We start from the raw sequence: 27,718 nt of genomic DNA on the forward strand, positions 1-27,718 counted from the left end.
GCTCGATCTACCGTGGTGAATCTTGGTACCAGGGAGTATCTAGGGACAGGAAACTCGAATTTCTAATCAAATTTCGAAAATTCGAGAATCCAAGATAGTGGATGTGGCCTAAAATGCTATCCCGGCTCGTGCTCGATCTATCGTGGTGAATCTTGGTACCAGGGAGTATCTAGGGACGGGAAACTCGAATTTTTGGTCTACTTTAAAAAATTCAAAAATCCAAGATGGTGGATGTGGCCGAAAATGACCCTACTGAGGGGATCTTTCATTTCTCGGAGACACGCGTTTAAAGGGGAGCTCAGAAGACGCAACCTCAAACTTGTTTTTCGTGAATTGAAATTCGAAAAATATCGGCGAAAATTCTGGCGGCTTATGAGTAGTAAATACTTCAAAAAATAAAAAAATACTGAACAAGCTCATCGTCAAAATTTGAAAAAATTTCAATTTTTTAAAATTCGGATGGAATTTGTGTTTTCCGTCGAAAAATACCCCCTGGTACAGTGTTCCCAGGCGTACGGATATTTCCGCGCCGCGCGGACATTCCCTATACCCGCGCAGACAGCGTACGGACAAAAACCTTATGGGAAAATTTTTCCCTATCTTATTTTGTCCGTACGCTCGCCCGGCCCTGTCCGTGCGTCTGTTTATCCGCTTTTCTTTGCAATATTTATTACTTTTGCGTAAGTTATTGATACAATGATGTTTAGTATGAAAGCCGGGTATCGTTCGGGAACAAATTAGATACTTTTTGCATTAATTATATTGTATTCTTATCAAAATTCAGTCATTTCATTTATGTCCGTGCGCCCGCCCGGCCCAGTCCGTGCATCTGTTAATCCGCTTTTCTTTGCAATATTTATTACTTTTGCGTAAGTTATTGATACAATGATGTTTAGTATGAAAGCCGGGTATCGTTTGGGAACAAATTAGATACTTTTTGCATTAATTATATTGTATTCTTATCAAAATTCAGTCATTTCATTTATGTCCGTGCGCCCGCCCGGCCCAGTCCGTGCATCTGTTAATCCGCTTTTCTTTGCAATATTTATTACTTTTGCGTAAGTTATTGATACAATTATGTTTAGTATGAAAGCCGGGTATCGTTCGGGAACAAATTAGATACTTTTTGCATTAATTATATTGTATTCTTATCAAAATTCAGTCATTTCATTTATGTCCGTGCGCCCGCCCGGCCTAGTCTGTGCATCTGTTAATCCGCTTTTCTCTGCAATATTTATTACTTTTGCGTAAGTTATTGATACAATTATGTTTAGTATGAAAGCCGGGTATCGTTCGGGAACAAATTAGATACTTTTTGCATTAATTATATTGTATTCTTATCAAAATTCAGTCATTTCATTTATGTCCGTGCGCCCTCAACAAAACAACAAAACCATAGAGAAAAAAAAGGAGGTGTTTGCATCTTGAGGATTTGTACCCACCTACGTCATCAATGTAAACAAGACGCTCGTTGAGGGTTATGTTGACGCTGTAAAAACGGACCATAATGTCCGATTTTTTTACTTAAATGAACTCTTTATATAATTTCAAGCACTTTTTATAGAATGACTTTTTCCCTTAAATTACACCATTTCCAAGAAAATCGACAGGATAAAAACGTCGCTGTACCCAATGACGTCATCAAAGTTATAGATACTCTATGAAAAATTCCAAGATGCCCGAAATACAAACACCTCCTTTTTTTTCTCTATGCAACAAAACAGCCGGAGCCGGAACCGGAAACGGAAACGGAATTCACGGAACACGGACGGAGCACGGAGCGGCACGGATATACACGAGCCCATCCGGAGAGCGTACGGACATTTTAAGATAGGAGCACCTGGGAACACTGCCAGAAATGAGTTTGATCGAACAGGAGCCGAGATAGCATTTTAGGCCACATCCGCCATTTTGGATTTTCAAATTTTCAAAATTTGACCACAAATTCGAGTTCCCCGTCGAAAAATACCCTCCAATTCCTAAAATCAGCAAGATCGATCGAACAGGAGCCGAGAATGCCGAGATAGCATTTTGCCGTCCTGCCTATATAGTTCCGAATTGCAAAATGGGAAATCCGAGTTTCGCATTACGCAATGGAGAACCATAGTATAGGTCCCAATTGCAAAATGAACCTCGCGTGATCCTGCGACAGCAAATTTTTGCGGGGTTGCTGAAGCGGGATAAAAATCGTTTTTGAGGATTTTCTTTTTCTCAATAGTAAGCAAATACCCTCCATGATACGGTATTCATCATAAAAAGAAAAAAAAATCGAAAAGACCTTAGTTCCTTATTGCATAAAGCTGTCCATTTATTGACACATAAAACAATGAGATTCTTCATTACATCAAACAGAAAGAAAAGTAGAGTCCAGTCTTTTTATACTGATGTTTAAAACATTAAAAAAATATATATCATTTAAAAATTGCATAAATTAATTCAAAATCATCCATATGTTAGCGTTAAAGTATGTAATCCGTTAATGTATACATGAACTAGTTAAAGTATGCATTAACTGAAACGGCCAGACAAAGTGTAGAATTTTTGTGGGTTGCACACTTTAACTAGTTATTCTATAGAATAACGGGCGGCTCACAGGTAAAGTGTGAAAGTCACAATTAAATCATGTCATATTATCAAAACAAAAACAAACGGCTATTCATGATGCACGAACTAAATGTCCGTTATAAAAACATTACTCAAGCCCAAGTTAAAATGTTTTAGACTTTAGTGAAACTTGTCAGGTAAAGAAGAACGTCATGAAAAGGGGCATTGTTGTAAAACCTATAATTTTTCCCCACGTAAATAGTCGCTGTCAATTAGATTTGATTGATTTGCAGTCGCAGCCCTATGGTGAATTCAAATTTATTTGAAATTATCAAGACTATCTTTCGAAATTTGTCAGTTTGCGAGCTATAAAGAGAAAAACAACAGATGAGGTTGCGTACAACTTGCTAGACATTTTCACGATTTTTAGAGCCCCAGCAGTATTACAGTCGGACAACGGCCGGGAAATTTGCAATTCAGTGATAGAGTGTCTGAGGGAAATGCGGGCTGAATTAAAAATTGTGCACGGTAAACCGAGACATAGTCAGGGTCAAGAAAGTGTAGAGAGGGCAAATCAAGACGTCGAGAATATGGTCTTTGCATGGTGTAAAGACAACGGAACAACGAAATGGAGTCGAGGTCTGAGATTTGTCCAATTTCAAAAAAACAGGGCCTTCCATTCGGGTATCAAAAGGAGCCCTTTTGAGGCGATGCTTGGATGTCCTCCAAAAGTGGGGCTCAAAGATTCCTCCCTTTTTATACTTTAACTGACAGGTCCCAGTTAATCTATGAATTAACTAGTTATTCTATAAAATAACTAGTTAAAATGTGTAATAAAAATCTAATAACACACTTTAACTGGCTGCTTCAGTTAATGTATACTTTAACTAGTCAATGTATACATTAACTGAATTACATTCTTTAACGCTAACAAATGTATCACTTACGAGAGATTAGGTCACAGAAATAAGCCAGTAGAGCATTGCTGATCCGCCCACTTTCAGAGAAGAAATAAACGAGGCATGCACCAAAGTATAGCATTTATCAACGGAAAAATCGCGATATTTCGAAAGTATATTGCGATTTTTTGTCGGCGATAAAGTCGCTAGGATCATCAACATCTGTGCGATTATCCTCGATCTTTTCACGATTTAATCGCAATGAGATCGAGTATAATCGCTCAGATGTTGATGATTCTAGCGACTTTATCGCCGATAAAATCGACAAAAAAATGGGGTTTGCGCTGTATCTCGCCGCGAGCCATATAACTTGCGTGGCGGACTCACCTGTCTTCAGCCGATTTCCGTCCGGTTCAGACGTCAGGTCCTTTGCGACGAAGACGAGCGTAAAATCCCTGGAGCCTCCGCGGGGATTCGAACCCGAGTCGCAGCGGTAGCAGGCCAGCACATTGCCGCTAGGCTATGGCCACTATTTAGTTAATCAGTGCGAATTCAAGTCAAGATGGATCGGCGCTTCGCAACCTCACAACTTTTGTCATTGCGTAGACTGACACCGAGTTTTCTTTGGACTTTTTTTTATTTTCCCTCCTCTGTATTTTATTTCATACCTTGAAATACGGTTGGTAAAATAAGGGTCTATTCGTAATCTTATCATTTTGTCTCGGTAAAACTACCAATAATGGTGAGATGGTAAAGTTACCGATGAACCTTGGTAAAAACGCCAATATTTTTTATTGACTGTGGTAGAATTACCGAGATAAAATGGTAAATTTACCGGGAATTAATTACCAATAAAAGTAGTATTCTCACCTGAAAAAAACAGCAAAAATAGGTTTTTGGGTAAGCTTACCAGTCTCTTGGTAATATTACCAATAATTGGTTAAAAAAAAGTGATATTGTAAAGTTACCGACGGACCTTGGTAAAAACGCCGAGAATTTTTTCTCAGTGTGGGCGTACCTTCCACCATCCAAACCCCACGCCCAACCCCGTATCGAACCGTTCTTACACCTCCGCTAATTGCAATTTAACCCCTTAAAACAAACTCCGCGTCACCCCACTCCTCCTCCGCTCACTCCCATCCCCACTTCATACCCTATCCCATATGACCATGCAGAGGCGATTATAGAAGTTGGCACATTTTCATCTTTAAAGGGGGGGGGGGCGGCGGCGGCGGCATAGAAAAATCTTTCTTAAGCGTCATTCATGCGTTAGTGGGCGTTGATGAGAAATTGCAATTTATTGAAATTTTATCTCTATAAAATCGCGTTCGATAAAATCGAAACTTTATCTCAATTTATCGCAATGTTTCTCCCGATAATATTGCGATAAGTTTCCGTCGATAAAATCGCAATTTTATTCCAATTTAATGCGATGAAATTGCAATTTATCGCGATTTTTTATCCGATAATATTACAATAAATCGACGTCGATAAAATCGCGATACGTTCTCCGATTAAATCGCAATTTATCGCGATCACTGCTACTTGGGAGTAGTATGAAAATGGCGACTTGACCAGGTAAAAAATCCAACAGCGTTGCATGATGGTGCAGAAAAATACGAATTAAATTGCAGTGTTGTATAGGGATTATTGTTCAATATGGCAACGCTGTAAAGTAAAAGTATTGCATGTTGCCCCTTCAATAATCGGGTTATGCAATCGTGTAATGTAGCCCCTTCAATCTGCGGTTTATGCAATGGTGTATTTTTCAAGATGGCGCAGCAGCGTTGCCGGACGGTGCACTTAAATAAATGATTTAATTATTGGTGAAATTTTGCAACATAGCATTTTACAGTGTTGCCAGATGGGGCGAGAAATTAGTTAATTATTTTATACAGTGTTGCCAGATTGTGCAAAAAATTCGGATTTTCGGACTTGTAAAAATTTTCGGTTTCGGAAGACCGTATCTTACAGTATGGGCCTGGTATCGGATACTGTAGATTAGGGTCTGATCCGGGAAATTGAAAAATTTTCGGAAAATCACCCTCGTCCAATCCGTTGCGGATCGATGCGATTCTTTTCCACTTTCGAAGATCGGAAAACTGTACTGACCGAATTTTAATACGACTTTTCGTTTCCGAGATTTCTGACTTGTAAAAATTTTCGGCTTCGAAAGACCGTATTTTACAGTATGGGGCTGATATCGGAGACTGGAGATTAGGGTCTGATTCGGTAATTTTCCTTTTTTTAGTAGTGTGCGCTTGGAAATGCGTACGGGAACCTTGTGTTTTGCGATGAGCGACTGGGATTGGATATTGCAATTTTCAGTTTGATGAATCAAAAAATTTTATTATTTTTTTTTTTTTGTTGGATATTTACAGTTAAAATTACAGTTTAAAACAGTTCGCGTTTAGAAAACGCAAACGCGTTCAGAAAATGCAAACGCAAACGCGTTCAGAAAACGCAAACTCAAACGCGTTTAGAAAACGCAAACGCGTTTAGAAAACGTACGCGTTCTAAAAACATGAGGGTTGTCAACCACAAACATCGATTCCTTCTCCTTCTCCGAACTTTAAATCAACACTTATATCATCAACTTCCCGATTGTTATTTTTCCGGGCCATCCTGATGAAACGGAACTTGCAGTCGGATGATATGTACTTAGAGTACAGGTACGGAGCGGAGCACATAAGCGCCAGTAAACTCAAGATGAATAGAAGAACGTCCGTCAAGGTAGAGGGTGCGCATTTGATTTCCGGACAGACCGGGCACATTGTGATGTTTGCTTCGGATGAGTTTTACGCTACCGTTGTGGAATTCACTCCAACAACAGCAATGATGATGGTGATGAGAAATATTTTATCAATCATGATTTTTTCCTTGCGATACTGAGAAGAGAATGCATACTATTTACCTATACGAAATCTTTACTATAGAGAGCCGCTCTCCTCTCAGTGGTGTATAATACTATGCGAATCGCACTCAAAAGTCTGCATATCTTCCAGTCCCGTTCGTCTACTTTCTTGTACCCCTGCTTTAAGAAGTACATTATTTCATGCTCGTCTGCGACACGTTCTAGGAGATGGCAAAATCTTTCCGTTATCTCAACTAACCCATAACACCCGACGGGATCGGAAGTGTCTATTGAGCTGAGTTTAAGATGGTGGAACAACTTGTCAGGAAAAAGGAGTCTGGCAAACTTGTTCAAAAGCTCTGCTCGTATTCCTGGAATCTTGAAAGAGAGAGCCTCATATACCGTGTCCAAGGTGTTCATCGCTCTAATCGATTGTGATTTGAGGGTTGGAGCGTCCATACTTGACGAGTTCTTGTTTTGAAATGATCGATCACACTTCCTCGACACTATTTATACGTTCCCTGACTAGAATTGTTAATTTTTCCCACTTGCATGAAAGCGTAGTTTTATATTGCTACTACAAATTATGACTACACAGTTTGTCCGAATGTAACCGAATCTGGTGATTAGCAAATACTACTATATTTACTTTGATTTAAATTACGACGACACAGTTTGTCCGAGTGTAACCGAATCTGGTGATTAAGAATTACTACTATATTAACTTTGATCTAAATCATGACTACACACTTTCTCCGAGTGTAACCGAGTTTGGTGGTGAACGAATACTACTACTATATTTACCCTGAGGTAAATTATGACTTTACAGTTTCTTTTCACTCGGTTATGAAAAGTGTAAATTTGTCTCCGAGCGAAAGTCCGTCGGTCTAGGTTTTGATGACATTAGAAAACCTCGAGTTTAAAATAGTTTTCACTTGTTCACTCTGAAATCTTTTCAATGAACAGAATCTAGCAAACGTAAAGATAGTATAGATTTTCTGTTGTGACAAACTCAGAAAACTTAGAGCTTAAAATAGTATCACTTGTTCGCTCTGAAATTTTCTCAATGAACAGAATCTAGCAAACGTAGAGCTAGTATAGATTTTCTGTTGTGACAAACTCAGAAAACTTAGAGCTTAAAGTAGTATCAGTTGTTCCCTCTGAAATTTTCTCAGTGAACAGAATCTAGCAAACGTAAAGATCGTGTAGATTTTCTGTGGTGACAAACTCAGAGAAACCCCGAGCTTAAAATAGTATCAGTTGTTCGCTATGAAATTTTCTTAATGAACAGAATCTAGCAAACGTTAAGATAGTGTAGATTTCCTTTTCTTACCGACTCGGAAAACGTAGAGCTTAAAATAGTATCTTTATCATGGCTGCTCAAGAACAAACACAACAGATTGTTGAAACTTTCATCCAATGTGATATTTGTGATGAATTTTATAAACAAGGTGAAAGCACGAACACTGTGCAGAACTAATTAAGAAGGAGGAGGGTATCAACGATGAAACGCATATTAAACAGGAGCACAGCGCGCTCATCCATTGTGATCTTTGTGATGAGTTTTATGCGGAGGGAGAGAATCATGAGCAATCTCCCGAACATATTGAAAAGATGTCCACCATGAAGGACACCTCATCACCTACCGATGACAACAACGATGAGAATCAAGAATATTGTGACACGTGCAAGATCTCATACCATAAAAGAGAAAAACATGAAGAATCTGCAAGTCACATAAGAAATTTGTTTGAGACTAAAGTACCGATGGTTCAAGTCGAGACTGCTTGTCAAAGCAGGTTGAAAACATTTTTCATCACTAACCTCCAACCGGAGATTCTCATCATCGATGACTACCTACTATCAGCTAAAGACCTCGTGATTGGAAAAATTAAAGAAGAACTCACCGACGAGGCATTGAAGGTAAATATACTAGTTTACGCTGAGTACGAGAAAGCTGACGATAAGGACAAGGAAGGAATGCAGTTGAAAAAATTCAAGACTAAAAACGAAGCTATTTTCGCGTCAACGGATCTGGACGAGTATTATGAAAAGTTCAGGGCCAAGATCAATAAAGAGTCATTCGATTTTCACATGAACGGATCCGGGTGGGTGCTGAAGAAGATACAAGGTATGGAGCTACGTGTCAACCGCTATTACGCTTTACATCGAGGAGGAACGTACGTTAAGCTTCCGTTTCGAACGAACAATGTTGTCAATGTAAATAACGGTGAATATAACGATTGTTTCTTCTTCGCAATGTTGGCAAAGTTCGTCCCGAAGGAAGAGAAGCATAAATATGATCCGGCTAAATATGTAGATATACTCCATCATTATGATTTCTCGGTCGTTCGATTCCCCACGAGCATAGATGATATTATCAAATTCGAGAAAAGGAACAACGTATCGGTCTCGGTATTTGGGCTCCATGAGAGTTTGGTGTCCAACAAGAAAAAGTATACAGTTTACCCAATTAAAGTTGCCGACCCGGAAAGAGAGGACCACACCGACCTACTATGTCTCTCAACCCCCGTACCTTTCAGTTACCATTATTGCTGGATCAAGAACTTTGAACAACTTGTACGTAAACAGTTGACAAAACATCAACATCGTATCTACATCTGCAAGAAATGCTTTACGCACAAGTACTCGATGGAGCAATTGAATCAACATAAAGTTCTTTGCTCTTTGGTAAGCAAAGACGCATTCCTAGCTTCATTTCCCGACGAGCGATACCTCAAGTTCAAAAATCACCATAAGGAAATAAAACATAATTACGTAATTTATGCAGACTTTGAAGCCTACTTAGAACAACTTCATGGTGACTCGGAGCATCCAGCGTCTGCGTATAGGCGGCACATCTCAAATTCTTACGCTTACCTCCTCGTCACGGAGGATCCCGAATTTAAAATGACGGAACCGAAACTGTACCGTGGCGAGGAGGCACATATCAAATTTCTGGACGATATAATCACTCTGGTAGGAAGAATCAGTAAGAGTTACAATGATAAAGAGGGAAAAATAATCATGACACATGAAGACCGGGCCTCATTTGAAGCGGAAAATAGGTGTGGACATTGCGAGGTGGATTTCTCACAACCAGGTATCGTAAAGGTAAGGGATCATGACCATCAAAAGAGAGCGGGAGGGAAAACAGGGTCCAATTATCGAAAGGCGCTATGTTCAAATTGCAATCTTATTTTCCGACATGAGAAATGTGTTAGAGTCGTCCTGCACAATGGTAGTAGGTACGATTTCCACGAGGTAGTGCTGGCTCTGAACAAGTATCCTCATCGCGTCGACATAATACCACACACGGAGGAAAATTACATCAGCATGACGGTCCATCTGGGAAACAGGTTTTCGATCAAGTTCATCGACTCGTTCCGTTTCCTCCCCGCGTCGTTGGATAAACTGGTTCAGACGATCCCGCGCGAATCTTTCGTTCGCACGAGGAAGCTCACTCGCACAGACAATGAGTTCGATATGGTTTGTCGGAAAGCTCCGTTCCCGTACGATTACGTTGACAATCCGGCCAAGCTGAACGAGCCGCGTCCACCACCGCGAGAGGCTTTCTTCAACACCCTGACTCAAACGGACATCTCCGAAGAGGAATACGAACGGTTTCTCCAAGTTTGGCAAACTTTCAATTTCCGTAATCTCGGCGAGTATTCAGATTTCTACTTGCGACTCGATGTGTGCCTCCTCAGCGATGTGTTCGAGGAGTTCCGACTCTTTGGAATGAAAAACTATGGTTTGGACTGTGCCAACTACTTAACGCTACCCGGTTTCGCTTTCGACGCCTTCTTAAAAATAACTAAAGCGAAAATCCAACTCTTCAATGATATGGATATGGTATTCATGATTATGAGCTCGATCCGAGGTGGGATAACACAGGTGGTGAAACGGCACGCTCTCGCAAACAATCCTTTGATACCGGATCAGTTTGATCCTAAAAAACCAGTGAACTATATACAATACTTGGATGTGACGGCACTTTACGCACACACCATGAGAAAGCATCTACCCTACGATAACTACACTTGGGTCCCGGAAGGAGAAGAGTTGCTAACTCTGGCGAAAACTATAATCAACCATCCCGACGACGCTCCTTTCGGGTACATACTCGATGTAGATATTGAATATCCAGAACACCTCCACGACCTGCACAAGGACCTTCCGTTCTTGTGCAAGAACGAAATACCACCATCGGGAGCGGGGAAATATACGAAACTATTGACGACTCTAGCTAATAAAAACAACTATGTTATCCACTATGTAATGTTGAAAGAAGCGCTCGGTCAAGGATTAAAACTCCTGAGCGTCAACCGGGCCATCAAATTCCGTCAGGCTCCTTTCTTGGCACCCTTCATCGAGCTGAACGCCCGGTTGAGACGGGACGCTACGAATCCGTTCCACCAAACGCTCCTGAAACTGTGCAGCAACGCTTGCTACGGAAAATTTATCGAGAACCCGTTGAAGCGAAAGAATATTAAATTGGGTACAAACAGCAGACAGATATTGAAAGCCATCTCACGGGTCGATTTCGTAGATCGCACGATTTTCGACGAAGAGTTGGTAGCAATCCATTTACGGAGAACAGAGGTCGTCATAGACAGACCAATGATTGTTGGTTTTTCAATCTTAGATCTGAGTAAAGTACACATGTATCAATTCCACTATAATCACATGCTTAAGAAGTACAATCCCGACCAAGTTCAACTTCTCTATATGGATACGGACTCGTTCATTTACGAGTTGACTACACCGAACGTCTACGATGATATGATGACAGATCTACACTTGTACGACACCTCCAACTTCCCAGAAGGTCATCAATGTCGCAGCGCGACAAACCGTAAAGTAATGGGTAGTTTTAAGGATGAAACGGGGGGAACACCCATTGCTGAGTTTGTCGCGCTGCGACCCAAAATGTATGCATATCGTTTCAGCAACGGGGAAACAGAGAAAAGGGCAAAAGGAATATCAACAGCAGTGGTAAGATCGCTAAACTTTGTCAATTTTCTCACAGTATTAAAGGATCCTGAATCGAGAATGAGCGCCCCGATGCGTAGGATCGGGGCGCGGAGACACCAACTATACTCATTTGAAAGTACAAAAAGAACCCTCTCCGGCTTAGACGATAAACGTTGTATTTTAGAAGACGGTGTTAGCACTGTTCCTTGGGGTCATCGTGACATCGACGACGATCCTTGCATGGTGGATGAAAGTTGCGGAGCCGAGACCGAGTTGAGAAAAATCCTCGCTGTTAAACAACCTCGTATAAATAGTATAAATAATTCTGGAGAACCGTCAGTTAAGAAACCTCGAATTTGAAAATAGGAACAGTGTTCACTCCGTCCTCTAGAATATATTGTTTGTCATCGAGTTCGCCTAGAGTTGAGAAAAAATCCTTGCTGTTAAACAACCTCGTATAAATACTATAAATAATTCTGGAGAACCGTCAGTTAAGAAACCTCGAATTTGAAAAAAGTAAAAGTGTAACTAACGGAACGAACAAATGATGGCTTGTCTCGATGTACAAGGTTTTTGGAGCCAAGGAAAATTCATCGTCAAAGAGTTTGGTCTTGTGGACATGAAGTGTACTGAAACTGAACTCTATTTATTCAAACCTCCGTTCCCGAGCAGCATGTTGAGCGCTAAAGACGTTGTGACAAACAACTGGTTAACACGCAATTATCATCACTTGGAATGGGAAAGCGGGTTTCTCGAGTACGATGAATTCACTTCAAAAATGAATCGCATCGGGAACCGCTACGATGTACTTTATGTTAAAGGTGAACAAAAACGAAATTTCATTAAGGGTTTCGTGCCGGAAAAATGTATCGTTGTAAATTTGGACACTAAAGATTGTCCGTCCTTGCGACTATTGGCTCGTTGGTCGACAGCATATACGTGTCCTTTAGTACATCCATTCTGCGCTATGTCGAACGCATTCCGATTGTGTATGTGGATGTCGGAATCTTTTTATCGTGATTATTTCAAAGATGAAATCATGCAAGAGCAGGAGAAGATTATAGTGGCAGACGAACAAAGGAATCACCCCGATAATAATAAAGGAGTAGTAGATGAACACTCAGATTGAACTGACCGAAATATAGCAGACAGATAAAGTGAAATCATCCGTGCTTAATATAGCAGACAAATTGTCGAATCAACCCGACTTAATATATATATAGCACACGAAAAGTGGAATCATTCGCAGACGAATTATCGAACCGAAATATAGCAGTCGAAAATTGAAATCATCCGTGCTTAATATAGCAGACAACTTGTTTCACTCGAAATATATAGCGCACGAAAATTGGAATCAGTCCGTACCTTGAAAGAACTGACGACATGGAAGTTTTCAACAATTCAATCTTGATCGTCAACGCTAAAGAGCTGACTGTAAACGCCCGCTACAAGATGAACAAACTCATCAAAATACCAACCAAGTACGGGATCACCGTTGCCGCTGATATCATCTTCGAGAATCATCATCGTCTCCTCTTCCTACCTTCGCACATTACGAACCGTTTGACGGACGATGCAATTCAGGATATCAACGCTGGATCCTTCGATCTCATCTACGAAGGCCCGATCGGAAGAACATATAAATTCGCACTCGTTCCAAACGTTGCAGCTTGATTTATATTGTATGTATTATTGTATTCTTTTGTAAATGATGTAATGGTTGAAAAAAAAAAAAAAATAAATAAAGTAAAAAAAATGAAAAAAATAAACATGTTATTTTTTTTTTTTTTAAATTTTTGCTTAAGATCAATCCAATTGCCTCACGGTTCCGTGCAGTAGTTCGTACGAATACTTCACAGGCGTGATCAGAATCACTTGGGCTGTAGTGTTGGCCGGGAAATTCTCTTTTACCACAACGGTCAACGTGATATCCACCGGAGCTGTTTTTAGATCTTCACCTTGAACGCATTTGATGACAAAAATCGCGCGATCTTTGAAATTTTCATCAACATAGCTGGCTCGCAGAGTTTCTCACCTTTCCAGTAGTCTCTCATAAAATCGGTGTAGTTCAGGTAGGCGTGATTATAATCCATAGTCGGGAAATCGTAGATCGTATCAACTTGAGGAAACCGACGCTCACCGATTTGAACGCTGACCGAGCGCACATTTACATGGTCGAAACGAGAGGAATCCTTCAGGTGATTGTCCCGTCGATCCGTTTGAAATACCAACACCACGAATTTGGGCTTGTGCCTGCTGGTTGTTCTTACGCTCCATTTGAACGTCTTGGTCGGAAAAATCCCCGGGATGTCGTGCGATTCCCAATTCATGTATCCGAAACTCATCTTGTCGTTCTTCTTCATCTTGAGCAAGATTTGTTTTTCCAGTTCCAATGTGAATTTGACGACGGGAATCTCCCAATAGATTTCGATTATTTTAAATTTGATGGTGTAACCGTCCGCGGTCGCCGCGTCGGTGATATAATATGCGTTCTTATCCGTACCACTGCGCACTAGGATCAACTCTTGCGAGCATCTGACTAGAACGTCTTTGAAATGTACTGCGAATCCGCTGAGTGAAGACAACGGAACGACAGCGCACTGAGTTTCATCCAACGTTGTCATATCCCATTCGGCCCATGAATGAGAGATGTCACAAAACCCGGAAGTTGCGAGTCCCGCGGTTTCCGCTCTAGTGTATGTGAGATAATTTTTCACGGTCGATGTCACTCCGACACACTGCATGCTATCGACTTCCGTCCCGTTCACTTTGTACTGCATACGGTCGAACAAGTGCAGGGGATAATTGTTAGCCCACTTGACTTTAGGTTTCGCAGCATCTGCGGCGGCTCCAGGATTTTTCTCGAGTTTCACTTCTAAACGCATGAAGATCCTCGAATCTTGAGGCACGGTGATCAGGCCGTGGGTATCGGGGGTGAACCGGATCGAATCGTTGTTTCCACGCCGTTCGTCGACCGGACCGAAACGGATGTATTCGTATTCGATGATCTCTTGTCGCCAAGCTTCCATCTCGTTCTTATTTCGGATTTTTCACCACGAATCCGAGTTGTGTGAGAGCTCTCTTGGAATATTCGGTCAAAGTTTTCCTCTGCTGCTGTTGCTGTTGCTGTTGTTGACAACTAGTTCGTGGATTATCAATACTATTATATGCGAGAGAATTTAGGAACGTATCGTTGTCGTCGTTCTGGATCCTTCGTTTACCCATAAGTTAGCGGTCTCACGTGCAGTCGCACTGTCACTTCTTCACCACCGAAATTGATCGCTCTTCCTTGTTGGTCTACTATATTAACGAGCAAACGTTGGATCTTATCACCCAAGACGGGGTAGTAATGAATCGTCGACGGTTGCTCTACCATTTTGAATCCTGGTTCGATATCGGGAGCAAACGCATAAATGTGATGTCCGCGCACCCCGTTCACGTATCCACCGTCGGCGATGCTGCATTCGATGCATATCATGTTTACAGGTGAGATGTTGACGCGATAGTCAGCTTCGTGCCATTCGTCCGGTGCCAAGAGACGCTTTCCGAATCCGAGCACCTTACGTAAAGTGCCGGGTCTGCGGAAATCGATCCAGTACTTGGATTTGATGCTTACTTTAAGCGTAGCGTTGTTCGCTTTGAGTTTGATAGCTTCCGCTCCGCCAAGATTCTCCCTGCAAGTATTCTTGTATACCCTCGATCTCGTAGGCTCCGATCGGGAACGAAATTGCCGAGTAATTCTCTTCAGGGCTCTCGGAGTAGAAAAGCAGTCTGTTCGTTATGTCGATGTTCGGGATGGAATAATAAGTTACAAAACCCGTCAGACCGATCTCGCAAGGACCGAACAACTCGAGAGGTCTAGGCAGTGCAAACTCGAGAACGTTGCTCCTCCCCGTCAACATGAACGTGTGACATCTTTTCTGAGTTTCCATATTCGGGTTTCGAGAATACTATATATTCCTGGTTTGTACGAGCCATTCTAAACATCGTTTCCCGCAGACGCTCGAGTTGAAATTTTGTTCGCTATCATAATTGTATCCTATTGTCGTCGTCGTTGAGCTACCGCGTGAGCGTAAAATGTATCGCGTAATTTCAACGGGTGGTGGTAGATCACCGAAGCTGTCGTAGTACAATGCGTTACCGCTCTTTGAAATCCGGTATGCTGTCCAATGTGTACCGGCTCCATCGCTTCGGTCCAGATTGATGATACCACACTCGGGACGTTTGGGTTTCTTGGTCGCCAATTCATCGATCATGAACACACCGCGGAAATGCGGGATTCGTAATTGTTCTGTCGCAGCGATCCTCAACTCAACATCCGTCATCGCTCGGCGCGGTAGCTCACGGATCAGTTTAAATTCTTTCGGTAAGGTCTCAAGTAAAGTCCGTAACCTTTACGGTACGGTCGCAAGTACAATCCTTCACCGAGGTGTACGTTCTTCTTCAAAGATCCGTCGATGACCGTCTTGATCATTTTCGCTACCGGTGTGATTGTTCGCGCGGCCAGACCGATACTCGTCAGGAGATTCTTGACTCCGGCACCTGTCTTCGGGATAGCCAAGATTCGCTCCGCCGGTTTCTTCTTCTTCGTTTTCGACGCCTCGGCACCCATCTTTGTGAGAGCCAAGATTCGTTCAATCGACCGCTCCACCGGTTTTGTCTTCTTCTTCGACGCTCTCTTCTTCTTCTTCTTAGGTTTCGGTTTTTTCGCTGCCACCGTCTTGTTTAGTCCCATTCCGAGTTTGGCTTTGAGTTTCATAGCGTTCGTTACGGCGTATGCTGCCGCTCTTTCACCCAACGATGAGTCGGACGCTTTCACACGTTCCCAAGCTCTGTCCGCAAGTATGAGATCGGCTTTGTTCCTCTCGGTGGTGTCTTTGGTCTTACTGTAAGCGATGTCGTGGGACTTGCAAGCTTCGTCGAGCGGATTTATACCCGGATCTCCGCGTTTCAATCGTTCTGCGAGGCGAGTGCCCGGTCCGCAGTACCTGTAGTCGCCCGGTAAGTGTAGTTCGAACGGTAGTGAATTTATCAACGAGTTTAACAGTCCACGTCCTCGATTGGTTTTGCTGCAAGTTGATGATCTTCTCGGTGACATACTCTGACGAAAATGTCCATACTATTTATACGGAGAAGTAAAAAAATAACTGTCCGATAAAATAGGGAACGAATACGATGCGACTCGTCAAGCAAAGAAAGTCACTGCGAGTCCCGAACCTCGACAAACGGAAGAAGCAAAATGAAAACCGACGACAACGACGACGACGACACAGTGAACTGTTACCGGATAGTATCCGTTGCATTGTCGCCGGACCGTCCAACTGCGGTAAAACAAACGTGATGGTTTGCTTGCTACAACATCCGAACGGATTGAAGTTCCGCAACGTGTACTTGTACTCCAAGACACCGTTCCAACCCAAGTACGAAGAACTGCGTCAGATATTCGACGGAATCGACGGTCTCGGATACAACGTCTATTCGGACACGGCCGAGATTGTTCCACCAAACGATGCCGCATCGGACTCGGTCTTTATTTTCGATGATGTCGCCTGTGACAAACAAAATGCGATGCGGGATTATTTTAGTATGGGAAGGCATAGCTCGGTCGATAGTTTCTACTTGTGTCAAACTTATTCTCGCATACCGAAACAATTGATTCGCGATAACGCTAACCTGCTCGTAGTTTTCAAACAGGACAATACAAACTTGCGACACATCTACGACGATCACGTCAACACAGATTTCACGTTCGAAGATTTCAGACATATCTGCTCGGTGTGCTGGCAGGACAAGTACGGGTTTTTAGTCATCGATAAAGATAGTAATAAGAACGAGGGAAGGTACCGGAAAGGTTTCGATACTTATATTGTACAAGATGGATAACTTATCGTTGTCGACGATCGCTCAGAAATACGGTAGTATCGATAAAATCCGTCAAGATATCAAACGGAAGTTAAATACCATTCGCACCGGAGAGGCGGACGCTCAGGTGACGTTGAAGAAAGTTTTCAAACCGTTGACAGATCCGCTCGCAGCGTTGCAGAAAACTGTCTCGTCGTCAACACCCGCACTTGTTGCTGCTCCTCAGGAAAAGAAAACCAAGATCGAACCTTCAAAATCGGAAACGAAAGATAAAACAATGTTTGTTGATAGTTTATTTGCTTCGTTCGGATCACCGAAAAATATGAACAATGATGATGATGATGATAACGACTCAAACGAGGAGGAGGATGATGAAAATGATGATGATGATGAATCGTTCCAAGACGCAACGGATAAAGAACAAACAACGGGTCGCACGGAAGACGACGACGTCGATTCTCGAGACACAATCACTGCCCCGAACGTACAGTTCTACTTGGACGATCTGGAAAAACATCCGAAACAATCCGATCCCGCGTATGGTGTGCGGAAAGCGATCAACGGAAACTTTCTCATCGGAAACCGAACCATAAGTTTCGATTCGGACGGACGACTAATCTTGGACGGTAGCGATGAGGTGTTCGAACCGACACCCGGGTTCTTGGAGCTCCTTTTTAAGAAACATCCGCGTAATTACACAGCAGATGATCGCGCTAAATTCCAACGAGTAGTTACGCTCACCAATGCGCATCGGAGGGATCATCATCCACACGGTAGACCCAACTCGAACCGCAGTCAAAAATACCGCGATCTCATCAAACCTTTGTTCGCTACATCGACTCCGAGATCAACGAGGAAGTCATCGCGTAAAAAACTGAAGAAAGGCTCCGGTATCAAAATTCATCGTGCGAAACGGGAACTCGTCTATTGGGACGATCCGAACGAATTGGTCCAACGTCTCGTTTTACTTGTAGCTTCGAAACAAGCTGGTCACACCGATCACGATCGTGAAATTCTGAGTATCGTCGAGGAGCTTCGCGAAGCGGATTACATCCACTAAATATAGGATCCGCACAAAAATGAGTCACACCGACCGGTTTGGAAGATCGAAAGGGACTTACGTTCGCAACACGAAGCAAGGTCTCAAAGGAGACGGTTTCTTACTGGATCCCGACGGGAATTATCTTGTATCCAACAAACGGATCCGACAACTGCAAGATCCCGAAGAGGATACCGACGCTGTGAACAAACAATGGACAGACTCGAGGTGGACGGAAGCTATGAATTCGACACAGGTTTGTTTGGAGAAAATGGAAGAATACAAAAGTATCGCGCAACGACTCGAGACGAAATTATCACGACTGGAAAATAGGATCAGTCAACTAGAGGTTGTGAATCGAATGAAAGGAAAATAGTGTTGAGATGAGTCACACGGACGGTTTTGGCCGATCGAAATTCCGCCGCGGTCCAAAAGGTGACGGATTCTCACTGGATTCCGACGGAAATTATATCGTATCGAACAAACGGATTCGTCAAGTGCAAGATCCCGAAAGCGATGAGGATGCGGTGAACAAACAATGGTCCGAACGGAAGTGGAAGGAAGCTATGAAATTAATTCAACACTGTCTGGAGCGTATCCACCAACTTCAACGATCTTACAATCGTCTGGTTAAAATAGTAGCATCGAAACAGCATTTGAATCGAGAGAGCGGACGACGACGACGACGACGACGACGTTGACGGTAATTATCATGTCGGCAGAAAAACGTGGGATCGTCGAGGAGCTACATAAACCTGCACGACGAAACTATCCGCGTCGTAAAGTACGGATTCTCGGATTGTTCGATTTATGGCAAGCCGATCTCGTCGAGATGCAACCGTACGCCTCGGTCAACAAAGGATACAGATATCTCCTCACCGTCATCGACGCGTGCTCGAAAAAGGCGTGGGCCGAACCGCTCAAATCGAAAACGGCCACGGATGTCACTTATGCTCTGCAACGCGTTCTCAAAGCAGCCGGAAAGTCACCGAAACATTTACAAGTCGACATGGGCTCGGAATTCTACAACTCCAAATGTCAAGCATTGATGAAGCGTCACAAGATTAATATGTACAGCTCGTACTTGACAACCAAAGCCTCTATTGTGGAGCGATTTAACCAAACGCTCAAAAAGAAGATGTGGAAAGAGTTCAGTGCGCAAGGATCGTACAAGTGGGTAGATCTACTACCGAAATTCATCCGTGAATATAACGGGAGCGTTCATCGCACCATCGGGATGAAACCAATCGATGTCACTGATAATGATGTACCGATTATCCTGCAAAAGCTTCGTGGACCGCCGCAGAGTAAAATTGAAAAGAGACGTTTGGCCAGACGAAAACTGAATGTCGGTGATCACGTCCGGATCTCGAGACTCAAAGCCATGTTCGAGAAAGGATACACACCGAATTGGAGCACGGAAATTTTCTAGATTGTCAGCGTCAATCCGACCGTTCCGATCACGTACGATCTGAAAGACGCGCACGATACGATCATCAAAGGAAAATTCTACCGCGAAGAACTCCAACCCACCAACTATAAGGATACGTTCCTGGTGGAGAAAATTCTGCGTCGCAAGAAAAACCAGGCCTTTGTCAAATGGTTGGGTCTGGACGCGAGTCACAACAGTTGGATCGATAGTAAGGATTTCGTATAAATAGTATGCAACGCGAACAGTTTTAAACTGTAACTGTAAATACCCAAAAAAATGTTTGATTCATCAATCTGAGCATTGCAATACCCAATCCCAGTCGCTCATCGCAAAACACAAGGTTCCCGTACGCATTTCCAAGCGCACACTACTGAAAAAATGAAAATTACCGAATCAGACCCTAATCTGCAGTCTCCGATACCAGCCCCATACTGTAAAATACGGTCTTCCGAAACCGAAAATTTTTACAAGTCCGAAAATCCGAATTTTTTGCACAATCTGGCAACACTGTATAAAATAATTAACTAATTTCTCGCCCCATCTGGCAACACTGTAAAATGCTATGTTGCAAAATTTCACCAATAATTAAATCATTTATTTAAGTGCACCGTCCGGCAACGCTGCTGCGCCATCTTGAAAAATACACCATTGCATAAACCGCAGATTGAAGGGGCTACATTACACGATTGCATAACCCGATTATTGAAGGGGCAACATGCAATACTTTTACTTTACAGCGTTGCCATATTGAACAATAATCCCTATACAACACTGCAATTTAATTCGTATTTTTCTGCACCATCATGCAACGCTGTTGGATTTTTTACCTGGTCAAGTCGCCATTTTCATACTACTCTTGGGTATGCGTCATTAATGATGAATTATAAATCAAGAGAATAATGGGAGGAAATGCGAACACTTCAAGTCACATATCAATTTAGCCAAACTACACACTTCTGTTGACACAATAAAGTATAACTAGGGGGCTAAACCCTCTGGCCCAACCCCCTTAAGTCGCCTTATTGCGCCATCAAGGGGCCGCATCACGGTCTTTTTTTGTCGCCGCCGCGTTACTAAAATTCATATTATCATGAGAAAAACAAATTTCGGCAAATCTTTCATGTCGGAAGCAGGAACAGCCTAATAGACTATCGATACTGTCTAATTTTTGTTTATTTTCATTTTTTTTTTATTTATCTATCTAAATGTTTTTTATTTATCCGTTTACATTTTTTATTTATCCATGTACATTTTTTTATTTATCCGTTTACATTATTTTTTATTTATCCATTTACATTTTTTTTATTTATCTATTTACATTTTTTTTTATTTATCCATGTACATTTTTTTATTTACCCATTTACATTTTTTTAAAAAATTTCTGTCGTTTCCGATTTTTATCTTCGCGTCTTTCTCTTTTAGCTTCGTATCAATGTTGGTTTTATTTTGCCCCTACAAAAATACGATACGAGGTATATTTTCCTTTTAAGAACGAAATTATTCTTGTGTTTGATAAAAAAGAAGAAAAAATTGAACTCAAAAGGATAAGTTTTACAATGAATGATTAATGAATCATTGCAGTAAAACAACGTAGGTAAGACGATTTACAGGTCGTAATAAATGAGTGCTGATGTTGAGACTCGATCCAGCAACGCGGGATGACATGGAGGTTCACTTGACATCTTTTTAGACGACTCGGTTACCGCCAACCGTGGAAGTTCTTGGATGAATCTTCTGTTCATAGAGTGGAGCCAATGCGCAGGCTACATGGCCTGTGCGCAATCCTCAGCGCATAGCGGCAGCAGTTGCGGAGCATTCTGTAAAGTCGCACACTTTTATAACGCGAATAACGTGATTTCTAATAAACCTGGCTGATTTTCATGATTTTTGCGGCTATCGACGGGCAATTGTCTCTAGATTAGCCCGTTCTATTAAGTTTTTCAAAATATGACCCAGGTTTTTTTACATTACATGGTAAAGTTGCGAATTCTCCCATTTACACAATGTAAATTTATAATTTTTGTCATAGTTCGTTTGAGCGTTCTACCGGGCCGATTTCCATGACTTTTGCGTAAATCGACAGTTAATAGGCCCTAGATGAGCTCGTTTTAATCAGATTTTGGAAATAGGACCTAGGTTTTTTTTTAAATCATGTTATAAAAGTGAGTGAATGTACAGAATGCTCCGGGACTGCAACCGCTATGCGCGGGAGGATGCGCAGTAGCTGGGTGGGTAGCCTGCGCATCAGCTCTATACTTATCTACACAAGATTCGCGCCGATGACCTATAGACGAGCGGTGGCCAAGTCGTCTAAGACGTCGGATGCGTCCGCTTTAACCACCGTGTGGAATCGATCCCCGACTCCTGATTTTTTTAATCATTACCTGATTTTCATTGTTCGTTGTTTTACTGCAAACTGCAATATTTCATCAAGCAGTCATTCCAAAACGCGTCCTTTTGACTTAAAAAAAATTGTTTTCATTATTCATCAAAACCAAAAATTATTTCATTCTAAAAGTAAAGTATACCTCATATCGTATTTTTTTAGGGGAAAAGTAAAACTAACACTGATAGGAGGGTAAAAATAGGGCCGCGAAGCGGTCCATTGATGGCGCGGAGCGCCTTCAGGGTGTTTTTAAAATTTACTAGGGGGCGCAGCCCCCTAGTAAATTTTACATTGTTTAAATGAAAGAATTTGCAACTTTACCTCGTAATATAAAAAAAAACCTGAGTCATATTTTGAAAATCTGAATAGAGCGGGCTCATCTAGAGACAATTGCCCGTCGATAGCCGCAAAAAACATGAAAATCAGCCCGATAGAACGCTGGTACCTAACGTTACCAGTTATGGAAAATTCTCGGAGCTTATATTATAGGTGGATAAACTTTACATCCGAGTTTCTATTATAACCTCACGCCGGGCCTTTCGTTTACATGTCTGTTTACTTTTTGATAAGAAAAAGAATGTCTCACTCCGTCAGTACGTAACAAAAGTAATGGCTGCCCCCCCCCCCCCCCCCCAAAGAAAACCAGGTAGGGGCAACACTGGGCAACACTACTGAAAATGACTGAGTGACGAAATGTACTCTTATTGGCGGAAAAAATAAGGGCGTGGTTATCACTCCGTCGACGAAATAAAATACGTCTACTCATGCTCATGTGGTTTACTGCGAGGATAATTTCCGGAAAGACAGCGACCGGGAATCCCCGGTCGCGGGGGGGGGGGAGGGAGGGGGCACTGCCAGCGTATTTACCACCTGTCTGCGTACAAGCGCCGTTTTAGCCTGGTGAGCCTCGTCATCTGTCGACGAAGGGTTTCGGACCACTGCCCTGATACCGGGTGTCGATTCAACTCGCAAGACTGTTAAAATCCCTGTGACCGAGGCCTGTAAGAGGTTTTTTTCGGGATTGCGATTTGGCAGCTCAGGGCTTGAACTAGATGGTTGAGCTGGTAGTTTCATGGTTATTGACCGGAGTCGACAGTCTGCGATAATCAATAAATTGGGATCAGTTGTTGAAACGGAGTTTCGTGTGGCAGCAGTGCCGCGGTTGGAATTTAATGAGATAATCTTTGGTGATTGCGGCCGCGCATTTCGGTTCGCAGCAGCGCAAGACGATTGATGAGTAGACATGTCTATGACAGCCTAGCTGAAATTCTGAATAATCTTGGCATTCCTCCGAGGGCTTTAGTGTGATGAGAAATTCGCAGTCTAAGACACACCTTGAACACAATTACACTGGTGAACACGTACAAACAAAGGTGCACAACCAACTGATACATACACTGTCACTGTACAGAAATTATGACCAGTAATAAACACACCAAAAATTATACTATTGTTCAGAGCGATTTAGGTACAACACGTCTGAAGAAAGAATACCTACGACTACGACATTCGTGTAAAATGGGCACCTGGTAAAAAGTTGATAGTTGCCGATGTTTGAGTCGGGCAGCAAACAAAGATAACGCGGTTCCCTTATATCAGAAGTACACGATGAAATGGAATACCAAATCGCCCTCCTGGATTTAACATTAGACTTAATACATATCTGGTGAAAATATAAGCTCGATACTTTTAAAAAAGAAACTTTCAAAGATGAAACGCTTATAATTTTAAAATATTGCTTTTACTATGGTTATACTATGGTTTACTAAATCGATTCTGGCATTAGTTTTCCAGAAATGTCAGTCCTTTTCAAAATGGCGGCTTAGAGCGGGAAGTGGATATTTAGGCTGCTTATCGTCGGATTTATATGAGACTTGGTATCCGGGGGTATTTCGGCACGAGAAGAACGAATCTTTCATTGGATTTTTGAAATCTTCTAAGAACTTTAAAATGGCGGCAAAAATGCGAATGGCGATGGTGGATGCGGATTTTCCGTTATTTTTCCGCCGCCATTTTGACGATATTCCGTGTTTCAAAAATCTAATTAAAGATTAATTTTTTCCGAGCCAAAAACCACCAGAGTATTGACTTTTGTGCAAATCCATCGGTAAACAGCCTTGATATGGATTTTCCGTCATTTTTTCGCCGCCATTTTAAAGTTTATAAAAATTTCAAAAATCCAATGAAAGATTCGTTCTTCTCGTGCCGAAATACCCCCGAATATTAAGTCTCATACAAATCCGACGATAAGCAGCCTAAATATCCACTTCCCGCTCTAAGCCGCCATTTTAACCGCCGCCATTTTGAAAAGGACTGACATTTCTAGAAAACTAATGCCAGAATCGTTTTTCTCGTCCCAAAAATCTCTGGATAACTGAGTTTCAGACCAATCCGCCGATAAAAAACGGAGATGCCAAATCTCCGCCATTTTGAACTTTGACCGGCCGCCATTTAGTCAGAAATCAACATTTTGACCTGCGGTTTGCGCCAAAAATTTTCTTTTTTTATTATCTTTCGGATGAGGTATCACAAAACAGGGGTTGCCATTTGAAAAAAAAAGTTAGCCCCCGCCCCCCTTAAGGGAGGCCGCCCCCCAAAATTTTGGGGGACCAAAAAGTTGCTACCTTAAACCGAGGAACATTCCCAAAGTTTCAAACCTCTATCTCAATTAGGAAAAAAGTTACAAGGGTGGTAGGTGATTTTTGGATAACCTTGTATGACGGTTATACTTTGTTTATATACTGTGAATTTAGCTCTGCTACTAGGGAAGTTTTTGAAGAGAGGAGTACGAACAACTTATGAAAAAAATACAATAAAATATGGACGGATAAATAGTTTTTAAAAACGAAAATATAATAAACGAAATAAGATAAATAAATAATATAAATTAATGAAAAATGAATTATATTATTAATATTGTATTGTAATAAATTTATCAAATTATATATTATATTTATTATATTATGATTTATCATATTAATAATAAAAAATTTTAATATTATTTAATAATTTTTATAATTACTTTCTGGTCTCATCTTAATCGAGCAACATTCTTTTGACTTTAAGCCGCAGATATAAATGAAATTTTATTCAAAGCACAAATGAGTTTCGAAAGTAAAATAGATAAAAGAAAGTCTAAAGGGAAATTTACTCACAGAAAAAATAGCAACATGGATTTCAAAAATTAATAAGGCCACAAAGGCAAGGATAAGAAAATCGTCTTCAAACATATCTATGGATCAACACATACAATAATAAAACGCCAACCGGACGTTTCCGACTTTTTCCGAATATATACTTAAAGTTCGGCGCGAATAACCGAATGATCGGTTTCCGTGACCTTAAAAGTTCGGTAAAACCTTACCGAACTCGGTTGGTCGTGTGTTCCAAACGCCGTAATGCCGTTTGGTACAAAAAACCTCAATACTTAGATTTGTGCCGGAGAACAACCGTATACCGAAGGGTTCGGTAAAAACCACCGAACTTTTTTTTTCAGTGCAATGCTATCTGTACGTTCCCATGATGGGACCAACAGATACCAAACTTTACATAAATTCTTTATCATGATGGTAAGAAAGTCTAAATTGATGTCATCATGTTACCATATTTGTGCAGTGTTGTTAACAAAATCTTTTTTTATCATGTTTATATCTTATTGGGACTTACCATACTGCTAGCAAGTTGGTATTATGTTGGTCTTTTACCCCAAATTGATATCACGTTGATACCATGTTGACATCATCTTGATATCAACATGGGCGTTTTAGACCCAGTTGGTAACAACATAGTCTCAACATGTTACCAACATGTTCATTTTTGGCAGGGTCAAACAATAATAGGAAGCCTCCCATGACGCCACATGATATACCTTTGATCCCATGGCAAAAAAAATAGTGCCAATTTCTATGATTGTAAAGGTAAGAAATATTTAGTTGCTATCGATTAGGTATTTTTCAAAAAACCTATCTTGAAATTATATAATTGCAAAATGTAGGTATCCAAAGATACTGGCGGTGTACACACATATTTAGCTTTGTATACCGCCACACACACATGGACAGTTTTATGCAATAAGGAACTAGGGTCAAATTTTCGATTTTTTTTTTTTTTTTTAATAATGATGAATTCCGTATTGGGAGGGTATTTACTTACTATTGAGAAAAAGAAAATCCTGAAAAACGATTTCTATCCCGCTTCAGCGACCCAGCAGAAATTTGCTGTCGCAGGATCACGCAAGGTTCATTTTGCAATTGGGACCTATACTATGGTTCTCTATTGCGTGATGCGATTTCGCTTTTTGCAATTCGGAACTATATAGGCAGGACGGCAAAATGTTATCTCGGCATTCTCAGCTCCTGTTCGATCGATCTTGCTGACTTTAGGTATTGGAGGGTATTTTTCGACGGGGAACTCGAATTTGTGGTCAAATTTTGAAAATTTGAAAATCCGAAATGGCGGATGTGGCCTAATAGGCTGCTCAATGTATCGTGGTGAATCTTGGTTGTAAAGGGGGTATTTTTGGACGGGAGCCAGTGAGAACAGTGCTTTCCAGTAAAGTGCCGCCCTCTTCTGCCAATTTCTAACCTGAAAATGTGTTTGTTGTGCGTCCAAAACGCAACCACGAAAGCATGCAGAAGATAGCACTTACGGCTGTCTTGCCTAACAATAACCTAGCATGAAAATTAAAAATACCCATTCAAGGTAATGGAAATAAAATCAGTCGATTTTGAATCATCCAAACGATTTCTAGGAGTCTTCCGGACGATTAGTGGCAATTTGACAAAAAACGGAGGCTTCTTTCAATAAAATGTTCTTTTCAGAAGCTTCTGAGCCCGTTTTCTCAAAACTTCATTTTTGCACTTACGGCTCTCTTCGCTATCACGGCAGAATGGACAAATGACCCAAGCTGCCGTTTTGAGAAAACGGGCTCAGAAGCTTCTGACAAGAACATTTTATTGAAAGAAGCCTCCGTTCTTTGTCAAATTGCCACTAATCGTCCGGAAGACTCCTAGAAATCGTTTGGATGATTCAAAATCGACTGATTTTATTTCCATTACATAAAAAGGGTATTTTTAATTTTCATGCTAGGTTATTGTTAGGCAAGACAGCCGTAAGTGCTATCTTCTGCATGCTTTCGTGGTTGCGTTTTGGACGCACAACAAACACATTTTCAGGTTAGAAATTGGCAGAAGAGGGCGGCACTTTACTGGAAAGCACTGTTCTCATTGGCTCTCATGCATCTACGGCTGTCTTGAAAAAAATAACTGTGTCATTTTTTGTGCACTTACGGCTTTTACATACGTCTCGTTTTCATTAAATTAGGATGAATTTTGCTGTTTCAGCTGTCTCAGTAATTTCATCTAAAAGAGCCTAGACGAATTTTGAAGAAAACTCGATTTCGAAAATTTTGCACTTACGGCTCTCTTCGCTATCATGGCAGCATTGCAATCATCCAATTTCCCTGATAGGATCCCTCTGTACTCCTTTTGTCTCCTATGTCTATAATTTAGTCTATCCATTTCAATGACACGCCCACTTTTGGGTGTCACTCTGCGTTACTTGCTAGAAACGCTTGATTCACGGATCTGTTGACGATGGGCCGAGGCGCAAGTCGCGAGGGTCGCGACTTGAGAGACCATACCTTTCTTCGTATGGTTTGCGACGTGTTACAGTAGCGGGAGAGCGTGAGAGCGGGAGACCCTATTTCCGCATACTCCCGCGAACG

At 41.6% G+C, this 27,718-nt stretch overlaps 1 protein-coding gene across 2 annotated transcripts in view; it reads left to right on the forward strand.

Annotated features, from left to right (window-relative positions):
- LOC109042783 (GTP-binding protein Di-Ras2) overlaps positions 1-27,718 on the forward strand; it is a 504,879-nt gene that overhangs the window by 349,265 nt on the left and 127,896 nt on the right. The gene's annotated exons all lie outside the window — the stretch shown is intronic.

Source organism: Bemisia tabaci, chromosome 1 (assembly GCF_918797505.1).
Source record: "Bemisia tabaci chromosome 1, PGI_BMITA_v3".
In the NCBI taxonomy this organism is placed as follows: domain Eukaryota; kingdom Metazoa; phylum Arthropoda; class Insecta; order Hemiptera; family Aleyrodidae; genus Bemisia; species Bemisia tabaci.